At 44.7% G+C, this 6000-nt stretch overlaps 1 protein-coding gene across 1 annotated transcript in view; it reads left to right on the top strand.

Moving 5' to 3' along the window:
- EPSTI1 (epithelial stromal interaction 1) overlaps positions 1-6000 on the top strand; it is a 72103-nt gene that overhangs the window by 42395 nt on the left and 23708 nt on the right. The gene's annotated exons all lie outside the window — the stretch shown is intronic.

The following is a 6000-nucleotide window of genomic DNA, read 5'->3' as shown; positions in this document are numbered from 1 at the left end:
GTGTGTGTGTGTGTGTGTGTGTGTGTGTGCGTGCAGAAGTGCCAGCACCCTCATCCCTTCCTCAGACATTGTCACTGAATTTCCCGTTGCACACTGAATGGTTCCCAGTCTTGAGTTTGCTACCCACTGCTTCCTCTTCCATAGAGAGCAATAATCGTTAAAACTCTCAGCCTGTCGCCCCACCACCTCGAGGGCCCTGCATCTTCAAGGATAAAGTCCAAATGCCTTAGCTTGAGCACCAAGCCCTTTCTGCTCTCTGGCTACTCCTCCGCCCCTGCCCCCAAGTTACTTCTCCGGTAGTTCCGGAGTGTTTGCCATGCCAAGTACGGTCCGTGGACCAGCACCATGGGTGTCACCTGGGGCTTGTAGAAACGTAGACAAATCTCCGGCGCCACGCCAGACTTAAATCAGAACCTGCATTTTAACGCAGTCTGTGGGGGATTCGTGTGCACATTTGTGTTCAGGGAGCACTCCTCGATCACTTGTGCCGTTATGACCACTTCTTCTCACTTTCACTATAAAATTTGTACAGTTTGGTTATTTTCACTTTTATCCGTGTGTCACATGTCCTTTAAAAGCCAATACTTAAAGGCGTATGTCCCTGGCACACCTTCGATTCCACTTCCTCCCCAGTACTTTACACGCCTTGTACTAATTTTCCACGGGGATTCAATGTGTGGCACGGTGACTGCAGTTAATAAATATAGTATCGCACATGCGAAAGTTTCTGAGAAAGATCTGAAAAGTTCACATCACAAGAAGGTTTATTGCTATGCGAGGTGACGGATGTTAACTAGACCGCGGTGATCATTTCGCAATATATACAAATATTGGATCACTACATCATACACCTGAAACTAATATAATGTGATGTGTCAATGAAACCTCAATAAAATAATTCCCGTTGCCGTTATACCAAATTACTGCAACCTTAGGGGCTGTAAACAACACACCCTTATTCTCTGACGGTTCTAGAGTCAGAAGTCGGAAAGCAGTGCGAAGGGGCTGAAGTCAGGGTGTCGGCAGGCTGGTTCCTTCTGGAGGCTTCTGTGGTTCTGCTCCTTGCCTGAGCCGGCTTCCCGCGGCTGCCGTCAGCCGTGGCTTCTTGGCACGTGGCTGCATCGCTTCGATCTGAGCGTTCAGCCTTCCGTCACTCTCTGGCTTTGCCTTCGTCACATAAGATCCCTTGTGATTACTCTGGGCCCACGTGGGTCATCCCAGATCGCCTCCCCGTCTTGAGATCCTTCGTTTCAGCAAAATCCCCTTTACCGCATAAGGGAACATTGGAAGCTGGCAGGGACCAGCTAATTCATCCCCGCCGCCCCCAGCTGTCTGTGTCTTATTTATTTGTATCTGTTAATGCGCATATTGCTGTCTCTTGATTAATCGATTTTAGATCTTATTCATTTCTTTCCTCTAGTCTCCTAATATAAATGTTCAGTATTTCAGGCTTTCCCTTATGATGATTATGTAAATATTTTTCTCGCTGCCGAGTCAGTTACTATACTCTACCTTTTCTTTCTTTCATGACATTTTAAAACTTTCATTTTAATTTTGCATTTTCTTAGTGTCCTTTGAACGTTCGACTGCCTTCCTTCAGCTTCTGTGACTGTTTACAAAGGGCTGCTTTATGCAAATTCCCGCACAGTTTTCCATTTCGTGCCTGTCAGTTAAATTGTCAGCTCCAGGATTTTTTTTTTCCCCCTCCCAGAAATGTGTATCCTGCATCCTTCCTACCTCCCACTTTTAACGTGAGCTGGCTGTTCCTTAGGCCTCCGACACGGCTGTTATTCTGGAACTTTTCTTTCTCAGAATTGTTCTCAACCTCGTCTGCCCCTTAGAATCACCTGGGGGCCTTTAAAAGTCGCTGATGCCCAGGTCCCGGTCACACCCTCATAGATCTGGCCTGGGTTTCAGAACTTTTAAAGCTCCCCAGGTCATTCTCCTGTGCAGCCAAGGATGCGAATCACAACTTCAAAGTCACCTGGGGAATTTGTTTTTATCGCTTTTCTCTGTTGGGTCCCGTGATTTCTGGGTTTCATCTATATTCTTGGCTTTATTTATTTTTTTCGTTTGTCTGTTTGTTTTGTTTTGATGGAGCATATTATTCAATAGCTTCCCAAGAGAGGATGTTTGTTCAGGTCCTTGCAAGTCTGAAACTATCTCTATTCAGACCTCCTACTTAGCTCACAATTTTCCGGTAACTATTCCAAATTGGAAATAGTTTTCCTTCAGAATTTTGAAGGTATTGCTCTTCTAAGGTTGGGTATCGATTGGTTGGTTTCTGTGAAATCTGAGACCATCTGAATTCCAGCCCTTGCGTGAAGGCCTTTCTCTGTTTCCCCTGGACGTGTTTTAATATCTTTTATTGTTTCTGGTATTCTGCAGTTTCATAGTTTGGGGCCTTAGCGTGAGGGCTGTTTTCATTTCTTTTCGGCGTGGAAATTCATCTCTAGGTCTAGATGATTTTCGTGTGTTATTTCTTTGATTTATTTCTCCTCATTTTCTCTTTATGGAATTCTTATTATTCAAGCCCTAGGCTTCCTGGATTTATCCTCTAACGTTTTTGTCAAAAAATGTTTTTCTCCTCTAATTTATCTTTGACTACTACTTTTTTCTCCTTCTTCCTACATATTGAGTTAGAAAAAAAAAAAAATACAAAACAAAACCCAGTCCTTTTCCTCCCGAGCCTCTTCTAAGCTCTCACACCACTGCTGACACCAGATATGGGGGTTCCCACATTGAGCAATTCTGTGACAGCAGCTAGGTGTTTTACAATTTAACTCAATCTGCCTGGAGAGAGTGTCACTTCCCAGAGGTTAAGGGCTCAGTCCCATGAGACCGCCCCCCACTTTAGATGCCAATCTCAAGAAGTAGGTCCCCAAGTCGCTCACGAGTTCTGTCCCACGTGGCTACAAACTGGAGTTTCCATGTCCCTCTCCTTGGGTTTGATTAACTTGCCACAGCCGCTTACAGAAGTCGGGGTAACACTTACATCGATCAGTTTATTAAAGGGTACGATAAAGGACAAGATGAACAGCGAGATGAAGAGGTACACAGGGTGAGGTCTGGGAGAGTCCTGAGTGCGGGAGCTTCTGTCCCCGTAGAGTTGGGGTGCGCCGCCCTCCTGGAGTATGGATGCGTTCACCTCTTTGGAAATTCCCTGAACCTCTATACTTTTGGGGTTCTTATAGAGGCTTCCCCAGATAGGCCTGACCAGTCATTACCTCCATCTCCAGCCTCTCTTCCCTCTCTGGAGGACAGGGTGGGGTCGGACTGAAAATTCCAAGCTTCTGCTCATGGCTGGGTCTTCCAGGTGACCAGCCTCCCTCAGGAGCTCACCCTGGGTCACCTCGGTAGAACGGAAGATGTTCCTAGTGCTCTTATCACTTAGGAAATTACAAAGATTCGAGGAGCTCTGTGCCAGCAACTGGGAATGTGTGTGTGCATACGTGTGTGTGTGTGTGTGTGTATGTGTATATATACATATACACACACACATATATATATACATATATACACACACACGTATTTTCCTCTATTACTTCACACATATTTTCTTGAATTTATCTTCTAAATATTTTACTTTTTTTTTTTTTGTAGAGGTTGGGGAGATATTTTTAATTGCCAAGAGCTTCTCTTACCTCCATCGCTATTTAAAAACAGCTATCTGTTCTTGTTTCATGGATGAAATATCAGCTTCTGCCTCTCAGAGGAACCATGCAGACAGCATAAGGAAACCGCCAGGAAGAGGAAGAGGGCCTGGAGGCTCGCTGCTCAGCATGCAGGCTTTTGCACGATCCTTTCATCCTCAGCCTGGGCTTTGACCGCTGCTGCCTTCCGTCCCAGTGCCTGGGGTAGTGGATGCAGAGAATACACTTTTGATTTGCTGTCAGGCTTGAGAGAATTAGCGCCTGCATTTTTTGGGGTAGGAGCAGGCAGAGGCACCTTCCTGTCACCCATCTGTCTTCCACGGTCCCTTCTGCAACTGTCTCTTGGGCTCTCAAATCGATCCGAGTGATCCTCCCTCCCCTGCTAGTCAGTCAAGTTTCCTATTTCCCTCTCTAAGTCACTTACTGTTTCTTCACAGATGCTTTTTTGTCTGAGAATACAAATATCTCTTGGTTTTTGAAGGTAGAGTTTATTTGTTTCATTTCCTCCTCCGCTTAGGGTAATTTTCGAGAGAAGGATGGGACACAGACATTTTTATTTCATACGTGGAAATGGAAACTTAATGCTTATCATGGTTGGAATTGTGTCCCTCCCTACCACCCCAAAAAATGTCTATGTTGTGGTTCCAACCTCCAGTACTTCAAAATGTGATCTTACATATTGGAGATTGGGTCTGTAGAGGTAATAAAGTTAAAATGAGGTCATCAGGGTGGGCTCTAATAGGAAAGGCGTCCTCACACAAAGGGAAGTTTGGACACAGAGACAGACATGTGTAGAGAAAAGATGATGTCAAGAGACGGAAGAAGAAGACAGCCATCTGCAAGCCAAGGGGGGCAGCTAGGTCCTTCCCTCAGGGCCCTCGGAAGGCACCAAGCTTGCAGACCCCTTGATTTTGGACTTCCAGCCTCCAAAATTGTGAGACAACCAATTTCTGTCGCTGAAGCCACCCAGACAGTGACGCTTTGGTACGGCAAACCAATGTAAAGCTATTTTTCATTCGTTCAAATGCCTTTCTCCCTACGTCGTCTGATTCGTACTGACTCTTTAAAACACAGTATTACTGACTCTTTAGCACTTAGTATTACCCACTTTGAGAAGGTGTCCTTGACCCAGTTTAATTCAATGCCCTTTGTAGTGTCCGTTAACACAGCACCTGTCATGCTGTGGTGTAATCGTGATCCTCCTGTCTGACGTCCGCTCTAAGCTGTGAGCACCTGAGGTCTGGGGTCACGACTCAGCACAGAGCTTGCACGTAGGAGGCTTAAATGTTGTTTATTCAATGAAAATATTATAAGCATAGCTTCTGGGAGAGGAGGAGTAAAAGTATTTATTTTAAGCCGGATGACAAAATTTAGTATGAATATTAAATTCGCATTTAACGATAGAGAAATTACGTGAATACAATGATATAGAAATTTCTGAGATTTAGAACCAAGGAAAGGAGTGACCGAAAGCTTTCCTCTCTCCTTTTTTTGAACAGAGACTTCCCACCCTGCCCCGGGATCACAGCTGGGTAAGCACGTCTTAGGACTGCAAGTCACTTCGAAGTCTTCATAGCTAAGGGGCCACGTGACTTTCCAGTTTCTGTGGCCTTCTAAACGACACTTCACGTGTCTATTTTTTTTTTTATCATAAACTAGGACCCATATTCTGCTCAAAGAACAAGTGGTTAAGTTTAAAAGAAAGGTATGCAAATAGATTTAGGTTCCTTACTCAAGTTATCAGACCTGATTTAACTAAGGACTTTACTCCTTTTAATCTCTTGAACAGAAGGCATGCTCCCTTGCTCCCTCGTCGGTTTTATGTGGGGTAGCTGTGATGAAAACGAGCCTTCTCTAAGAAGAAGGAGTCGTTGGAGAACCGCTCTCCAGCTTCTGTCTTATCACAGTCCTCTCTGTGTCCAAGGCGTAGCTAAGAAAAAGCCATAGGATGCATTTGCCTGTCTAAATGTAGCGAGATCCAACACCTACTGGCTTTCTGAACGCATCTGGAGCCCCACTATTCTAATTAGTGCCATAGACGATACAGTCTCTTTCTGGCAAGCGCTTTTTATTATTTGATGGAATATGGGTTTTACGGTGACAGAAATGGGAGAATGAATTAAGAAGTGCTTGAGAAAAATTATAGTAAGAGAAAAGGCGGGGACCAGCCTACATAAGCTTTATGGATTATTAGTCCAAAGAACTAGGTCTGAAATATGCAACCTGCTGCCATGATGCTGCTGGTAGTTTTATGAGAAAAATGGAATTTCCTCACATTAGCTTATCAGGCTGGGCTCTCAGCCGTACAGAGCTTGGGCTACAAATCAATGTGAGAAACAGAGAGAGG

This window comes from Pteropus medius, unplaced genomic scaffold (assembly GCF_902729225.1).
Source record: "Pteropus medius unplaced genomic scaffold, Ma_sr-lr_union100, whole genome shotgun sequence".
Classification (NCBI taxonomy): Eukaryota; Metazoa; Chordata; class Mammalia; order Chiroptera; family Pteropodidae; genus Pteropus; species Pteropus medius.
Note: the sequence above shows the minus strand (reverse complement) of the source record. Positions and strands in the feature narration are given on the sequence as shown.